Source organism: Vulpes lagopus, chromosome 11, assembly GCF_018345385.1.
Source record: "Vulpes lagopus strain Blue_001 chromosome 11, ASM1834538v1, whole genome shotgun sequence".
NCBI classification, from domain to species: domain Eukaryota; kingdom Metazoa; phylum Chordata; class Mammalia; order Carnivora; family Canidae; genus Vulpes; species Vulpes lagopus.
This window is the reverse complement of record NC_054834.1, coordinates 62429793-62438736: the sequence shown is the minus strand read 5'-3', so window position 1 is coordinate 62438736 and position 8944 is coordinate 62429793. Positions and strand designations below refer to the sequence as shown.

At 42.5% G+C, this 8944-nt stretch overlaps 1 pseudogene; it reads right to left on the bottom strand.

The window, feature by feature from the left end:
* Positions 1-2983: 2983 nt before the first annotated feature.
* Positions 2984-8626, bottom strand: LOC121471586 (annotated as a pseudogene).
* Positions 8627-8944: the final 318 nt, after the last annotated feature.

Here is an 8944-nt window from a genome sequence, read left to right as displayed (position 1 = left end):
GTAGAGTATTTTAGACTACTTCATTTCACTAGTAATATTCCTAGAGGACTCTGATCTTTGGTTGAAAAGTGTTCCACATGTGTTCCAATGATGCTTGGCCACATGGCAGATGAAAGAATGGACCATTTCCCTAAATACCGGAGAAGTGCTTTGTAGAAAATAATCAGAAATACTAAAAAGTTTTCTGATTATTCATTATTTTATAGAATGCTGATTATCACAACTGCATATAATCCCTCTGGCAGAGTACATATTGCTTAGCAAATATTCCTTTTACTCTTTTACCTTTAGTGGCCCCCTTCAAACAAGGCAGGACTGTGTGGCTTTCCTTCTAACCAGTGGACTGCAGCAGCAAAAGTCCATCATGATTCTGTAGCCTCTTATCCCCTGCTGTGGTGGCTCTGCAGTTTGCCTTGTCAAAAGTGCAGCTACAATATGGCAGAGCCTCTTTGTGGGTATCTGAGTGACTACATGTAGCACAGGCCCCTGCCAATTTGCATGGAGAAAGTATTGTGAACAGTTTGGGAGCTGAGTATTGCCATAGCAAACCTGGCCTCTTCTTTTCTTTATTTTTTTATTTTTATTTTTAAAATTTAGATTCAATTTGCCAACATATAGTATAACACCCAGTGCTCATCTTATTATGTGCCCTACTTAGTGCCCGTCACTCAGTCACCCCAACCCCCCACCCATCTCCCCTTCTGCAACCCTTTGTTTATTTTCAGAGTTAGGAGTCTCTTGTGGTTTGTCTCCCTCTCTAATTTTTCCCACTCAGTTCCCTTCCTTCCCCTTATAATCCCCTTCACTATTTCTTATATTCCATGTATGAGTGAAACCAAATGATGATTGTCCTTCTCCAACTGACTTATTTCACTCAACATAATACCCTCCAGTTCCATCCATGTTGAAGCAAATGGTGGATATTTGTCTTTTCTGATGGCTGAATAATATTCCATTGTGTGTGTGTGTGTGTGTGTGTGTGTGTGTGTATCACATCTTCTTTATCCATTCACCTGTTGAAGGACATCATGGCTCCTTCCACAGTTTGGCTATTGTGGACATTGCTGCTATGAACATTGGGATGCACGTGTCCCATCATTTCACGACATCAGTATCTGGGGTAAATACTCAGTAGTGCAATTGCTGGGTCGTAGGGCAGGTCTATTTTTAACTTTTTGAGGAACCTCCACACTGTTTTCTAGAGTGGCTGCACCAGTTCACATTCCTACCAACACTGCAAGAGGGTTCTCCTTTCTCCACATCCTCTCCAACATTTGTTGTTTCCTGTCTTATTAATTTTCCCCATCCTCACTGGTGTGAGGTGGTATCTCATTGTGGTTTTGATTTGTATTTCCCTGATGGCAAGTGATGTGGAACATTTTTTCATGTGCTTGTTGGCCATGTGTAGGTCTTCTTTGGAGAAATGTCTGTTCATATCTTCTGAAATCTGGTCTTTTCTGACTAAACTGAACCTGCACATTGATTTTCATTATCTTTCTTAATCTTCCTTTCAACAATTCTTCCAAATAGGAAGCATTAGTCTTTTTTTAATTAGAGAAAACTGATGTTCCAAAATGGTAAGGCATTACTTGAGAAGGTAATTCTATTTATGACTGTTTGCTGTAGGTCTACCATTGCTGATTTTGCAGCCCCCAGGAATGAGTTTATTGAGAACAGTGACTGTCATGAGTTACAAAAGGATTGGAAATTCAGAAGGTAGAGAATTGTCATTTGGACAGTAGGTAGTAGAGTCCTAGAGATACTGGAAACCATTTGGGAAGACATAAGTAGGGGAGTAGTCAAAGGAAGCATCCCTCCTTCTACTAATCTAATCTCTACTAATGGGAAATTTCACTGGGTTCATGAGTTTTTCATTAACTTCCTCATAATGAGTTGGCATGTTATTCATACCATAAAAGAAAAAAAAATCCTCACTGCCTTCGCATTAGTATGATTCCAAGTTATCATCTTCCACAGAGAATATAAGTTGATATCAATGAGCACAGAGATGACAGGATAAAGAAGGAGCAATTGGGGAATTTAAGTGTGGTTGATTTGGGGTTGGGGACTTGGATATAGCAGTCAGTTCACTTAGACTATGTTAATTTGTAGCTCTGTGATATCAGAGTGTAGCCCCAGAACCCTAGGAATTTGGAGGTGAGGTAAAGAGGGAGAAGGCAAGATAAGGGGGGTAGAGGGAGTCCTCTAAGCAAACTTCACCAACCTTGTGGTTTTCACTAAAAACTAAACTAAACTAAACTAAACTAAACTAAACTAAACTAAACAACAACTAAACTAAACTAAACTAAACTAAACTAAACACAAGCTGGTAGTTCTTCTCACCACTTCTTATATGCTACTGAAAGCTACCACTCTTTTTAAAAAAAATTTAAATTCAATTTTCTAATATATAGTACATCATTAGTTTCAGATGTAATTTTTAATAATTCACAGTTGCATATAACACCCAGTGCTCATCCCATCACGTGCCCTTCTTAATGCCGGTTACTCAGTTACTGTATCCTCCTACCCATCACCCCTTCAGCAACCCTCAATTTGTTTTCCAGAGTTAAGAGTCTCTTATGGTTTTTCTCTCTTTCTCTGATTTTTTCCCTTTCAGTTTTCCCTTCTTCTGTTATGGTCCTCTGCACTATTTCTTGTATCCTGCATATGAGTGAAACAATATGATAATTGTCTTTCTCTGATTGACTTATTTAACTCTGCGTAATACCCTCCAATTCTATCCACGTTCATGTACATGGTAAGTATTCATCTTTTCTGATGGCCGAGTAATATTCCATTGTACATATAGACCACATCTTCTTTATTCATTCCTCTGTCGGAGGACATCTTGGCTCCTTCCACATTTTGAAAGCCATGATTATGAGGGCAAGCACCACATGGTGTTGAAACTTATCAGAGCGTGAAGATCTGGGAAGAAAACAGGTTAGGAAGAATGACTCTCATGGGCATTCTTTGGGAACTAGATTTTATCAAAGACTTCCCTGAAAGTAGCTTTTACATCTTTGTTCCTCAGACTGTAGATCAAGGGGTTCAACAGGGGGATGACCATGGGGTAAAAGACAGACACAATCTTCTCCTCTGGGAATTGGTCTGAGTTACTTCTCTGGTACATGAAGGCAAGTGTCCTGAAGAAGAGGACAACAGTGGTGAGGTGGGAGGCATAAGTGGAGATGATCTTGGCTCTCCCACCAGCAGACCTCACCCTCAGGATGGCTCTGATTATGAGCATATAGGACGCCAGAATGATCATGACATTGGCAAGGAACATGAACTTGGCAAAAAGAGGATGACAATCACATTTTGTGTCGTGCTGTTCCAGGCAAGCTTCAATAGGGATGGGAAGTCACAGAAGAAGTTGAACTGATTGTGGTCACAGAAGGAGAGGGTGAAGGTGCATGTGGTATGCAGGATGTCCCTGATACCCCATAGTCATAGGCTGCAGCCAAGGATCCCCTGCAGGTGCCTGGAGTCATGGCCAGGTTATATGCAATGGGTTGCTGATGGCAACAAAGTGGTCATAGACCATCACTGCCAGCAGGAAACACTCTGTGCCTGCAAAGAAGGTGAAGAAAAGACTGCATAGCACATTGACCAAAGGAGATGACTATCTTGCCTGTGGCCAGTGTGTCTGTCCAGGATCTGAGGGGTGATCACTGAGGCATAGCAGGAATCCAGCAGGGCGAGATGGCTCAGGAAGAAGTACATGGGGGTGTGGAGTTGGACATCCACTTGGATCAGAATGATAATTCCCACGTTCCCCAGAAGGGTGATGATATAGAAAATGAGAAACATCAGGAAGAGGGGAATCGTCAGTTCAGGGTGATCTGTGAAGCCCACAAGGATGAACTCCATCACAGCAGTGAGATTATTATTATTATTTTTTGGGCCATAGACTTGATATAGCTAGATGGTTGGAAGAGGCAGATGGCATCAGAGATTCCAGAACTGAAGGCCTTTGCTTTCTTCAGTGTCAGATATTAGGTGACAATCTCAGATATTCTCTGTTCAGAGAGAGAGAAGAAAATGTTTGCCATCTTGAGAATCTATAACTAGCAGTTACAATGGAGGGCTTTTACCTATCTCTCTGTCCCTCCTGAAATCAGTGGGTATTTCTTCAAGTGTGCTTGCTTGTCATCTTTAAGACCAGAGAATCTTAGACTGTCAAGGCTGGAAGGGACCATTGTAGCATCTCTCTATTCTAGAATACACCTGACAAATTGTTGCATAGCCCTCGGGTACACCAGGGCTACCTTGGATGGCCTCTTAGGCTGTGCTCTGCACTACTTCATGTGGGGCAGCTCATTGGACTGTAGTGAGTGGTGCCTCCAGAGTTGTCAGATACAGGGCCTTGGGCTAATGCTTTCTGTGATGGGGATTTTGGGGGCACTCTATCTTTGGAAAGGTCTCCCTGTTGGGGAAGCCACATGGCTTCTTCCATATCTCCTACATGTTGACATATTCTACATACTGATGTTATGTTAAGTAGAATCCCTCTCTCCCAAGACAGTGTTAATGATCACTTTTATCTAATCTCATCTCCAAGTCAAACATTTCTAGTTACTTCAGCAATTCCTTTTGAGTGCTTTCATCATCTGCTTCTGTTCTTCTGTGAACCAGGTCATCATCTGTCTCTGATTTCTTTCCCTAGGGTCTGAGAAAGAAAGCGACTCTGTGGAAACATTTACATTAATGGAGACCTTATTCTGTGTCAGATATTTCCTTTCCACATTAACTTAGCAGTCATCCCAATAATCCTAGAATAGCCATTATGGGTTTCACTTTTGAAATGTGTTATTAGCTAAGGTTCAGAAAGTTAAAGTGGCTTGTCAAAGAATAAATTGCAAGTGGTGAAGCCAGGATTTAAACCATGATGTCCTAACTCCAGGACATTGCTTGTTTTCCCACCCTACAATGGTCCTTCACCTTTTCCTTTAATTTTTAGCTTTCATAGGCTAGAGGTATGGGGTTTATAGTGTTTGGTAGAACCAGTTTTCTATAGAAATAAGACTGATTCTTCACTTTCTGTCGGTAGAATGAATTATTTTGTCAGCTACTTATTGCTCTGGGCTCAACTCTCTAGGATAAAGCCTTTTGGGGATCAGGACGGAGGCTACTCTGTCAGGGATTCTAAGACTTCACTGAGAGGCTGATTGGTTAAGGTTAAAGAAGACTTGTTTGTGAACTATGGAGTTCTCACTGGCCATAGAACTTCCACAGAACATTTTGGGGTAATCTGTCAATTTTGATCCTTTGGGATTCCATGGCTCATAAGGCAAAAAGTGGTCCCAGAGTTTCAGACACAAAATATGAGGTCCACCAAATTTCTAATAATTATCACCTTCAACAAGGTGTGGAAATTGATATATAGCAGATCTATTGCTTGGCAGTAGCCTGAGCATGGACTACCCTCATTCTTTCCATTGCTTCCATCTTTTTTGGCCTGTGCTTTCTAACCTGGGTCTAGTGGACACTGAAAATGAAAGGAAGTCCTAGATTGCTGAACTAAAGGGAATTCTTGGGATTCTAAGACTAGTTTAAGCATCTTCCCTCCAGAACATTGTTATTACTGTGATATTTTTTTTCTGTGCTCCAACCATCTGCTTATTTCTGTCCCTTTCTCAAAGGAGTTTCCTATCATTTCTATATTCCTTGCTTCCTTTAGCTGACCTGAACATAGTCATGGCTTATCACCCCTTAGAGTTTCATCTCTGTTAGTATTATGAGGAACTGAAACATTATTTCAGGATTTCCTGGCAGAAATACTTTAAAAAGAGAGTTTTATTTACCCAGCTGTCTTTTTTTTCTTGGTTGGGGGGGTGCAGGGAGGGGTGACAGTCCAAAAGTCAAAAAGTTGAAAGGATATAGTCAGCCCCATATTAACTGTCTGCTGTATCCAAAGGTACACAACAGCTTTCACACCTTCAGCTGGGCTGTGAATGGGGCTGGTATTGTGACATCTCTTTGAGACCTTTCCTTAACTCAGCTTGGAACTTTTTATCACAGACATCCTGCATTTGCACCCAAATTTATTATTTTGCTCTATGACTCAGGAGCTCCTTCTTTCATGGAAGTATTTTCCATCTTTATTTAGCCACAAAGGTTTTCTTTTTTCCTTCTTTCCACAGATGTGCAAATTTAGAGCTAAGGAACTCCTGCTTTAAGTGTGCCATGCTTAACTAGACATTCTCCGAGGATTCTTTTCTTGCTGCTCCTATCTCTGGATCCTGAGATTACAAATATGAGTTTCTCTGAGGGTCTTAATATATTACTCTGAATGCTTCAGAAAAAAATGAATGTTTTAATAATTTGAACTAAATAACCAATGAATTCAGATTTCTGAACAATCATATGCTTTGCAGACTTATAGCTATATCCCACTGCTTAGTAGGATGTGAACTGTCATGATTGGCCAATCACAGCACCTTTGTTCCCAGAATGGTCCATAACCTTTCAGTCCATCCCTTTGACATGCCCCATAACACTGGTGTAGCAGCTCACACAGCCTGGTAACAGACACCCATCCTGCCCTAACTGATCTTTTTCACCTAGAGGGTCACATTCACCTGGCAGCTCTCTCCTGCACAGTGATAGCCACAACTAGCATCTATTCAAGCCATTGATTGTCTTAAAGGGAAAATGATGAGAATGTCCCTTGAAACTTCGAACAGCTTTTAGCTGTTGTACTGTTTCTGTGTCCATCTGAACGTGGCATTGTGTCAGGTGAGCATCTGGGTGACTGGGTTCTCTTTTTCTCCAGTGTTTGGGGGTCGCTGCACACATGGCTCTCAGGATGGGCTCAGTGAACCTGAGACATTGAAATGGCAGCTCACATCCTCCTCTCCACACTTGTTGAAGGCACCCACGACCCTCCAGAGACCCCGGACCTGACAGTCACACAGAACCCGGAACTGGAAAGAATGCGGTGATGTGGTTCTGTGATTTTCCAGCTCTGCTCCTCAGACGTCCCAGCTTTTGCAGAGCTGCCGACTCAGCTTCAAGCAACGCAGCGATTCCTTGAATTCTTGTAAACAACCAGGTGCTTCATTTAATTTTGTTTGGAAAGGGGGTTCCAATGTTTAAAAGAGACTTGACTGCACCTGGTATACTATGTTCTCTTCTTTTGTCAGATGGGAAAATTGAAGCCCAGAGAAGAAGCAACTTTTATCCAGTGTGTCAGAAAACATTCCCTCCCCAATTTATCCTGGTGGGGGCTCTACACTTAGTGTCTTATTTGGAGCCTCAGGAGAGGCCATGGAGTCATTAAAGAACAAACCAGAACTGACAAGCCAGGGTGGGGCCACAGGGATGGGAAGGTTGCTGGGACACTCAGAGGCCAGGGGCTCCTGACTTATCACCTTCCCCTTCACTGCACTTCCCTCCTGTGATATCCATTTCCACATCATCTTCTCGAAAGCTGCTCATTACAAGTATCTTTCTTTCTGACCTCACCAGCTGAGACAACCTCCTCAGAGGGGTCCAGGCCCATCCTTGGTTCATGCTCTAAATACTTGGTTATTCAACAGTGTGGCTGTCAGGGGAGTAATAATATCCGAATGCCGACTATTATTCATTCCCGGCACTTGGCATATGTGTTATTGCAACCCTTGGCAAGGTGTATACATTCCTATGCCTGTTTTATAGAATACAGAGTTGAAGCTTCAGGAAGGTAACCCGTCCTAAAGACTGCACAGAAAAAAATTTAAATTATGTTAAAAAAACTTGGAAAGCGCATTTAAGTGTCTGGAATATATTTGCTCTCCCAGCATAGTTATAAGGTTTACATTACCGCCCAGGAAAAGAGCTGTTCCTTTTGTTGTTGTGAAAGAATTCTGTGAAGCATTATTGACATTTTCTGTTTTCTTTGCAGATCCCAGGAGATTGCTGAAAATTATAGAAAATGCAATTATCTCATCGTCCCCAGGTTGGCTGTATATGTATGTTGAACCCCCCCTTCAAATATGCTTCCAGGGGGTAGTAGGGCCAGACTGTGTACCCAGTTTACCCAGTGTCACTGGATGGAATCCAGAGCCTGCAACCTACAGGTCCTCCAGGTGGCTAACTGTTTTGCCTTCTTGCTCAAACAACCCAATTAAAATCACCTTGTTTCCGAATCACTGAATTTTCTGATCCAATTGAATCCTTTGGTGGTTTTAACATCTATTTATAGACATCACCTAGGAGGATGCCTGTGTGTGAAGGTGATAATGATAAGCAGAAGACAGATGCTTTTCCACATGATTCACTGTGATGGTTTACCTTACAGTGGGGACTGTGTGAGCCCAGACTTTCCTGCAGATCACCAAATGAGGGGCGAGGGCTTCTGGGAGGAGGCAGCCCCCTTCAGTAAGGCTAACACTGCGGTCCCTGTCTCTCCATCTAGGGAAGAAAACAATGAGTCTGGGAATTAAAAGGCTCAGGGTGATAAGTAGAAAATCTGAACAACACCATTTCCCATGTTCCTCAGGGAGTGAACATTGTCACCTTCATGTCATTTCTTCCAGGGCTGGGGAAAAATAAACCTGAGAGAGAATCCAGACTTATATTGACACATCACAGATGAAGGAATAGGCCCAGAAGGGTTGCATGCCTCTCCTTACCTCATGTAGCTTCTCAGCTGCCAGCTGGAGGTTGTGCGGGATGGTGAGAAGTGATGGGAGAAGGTGGCTACGGTGGGGAGGAGACTGGGACTATGGTAGCACATTCCATCAGGCTGGCTTTCCTATAAGTCTGGTTTGTCCACTTATGCCTCCTTCCAGACCCAGTTCAAGCTTCACCATTCCTGGGAAGCCTGACTGGACCATAAATACAAGTTCCTTAGCCCTCAGTGGGCCACACACTACTTCCATTTTATCTGTGGCAAGGTCTTGAGCATCAAGTGGAAGCATCTGCTTTCCAGAGTATTCTGTGGGGATAGTGTGCA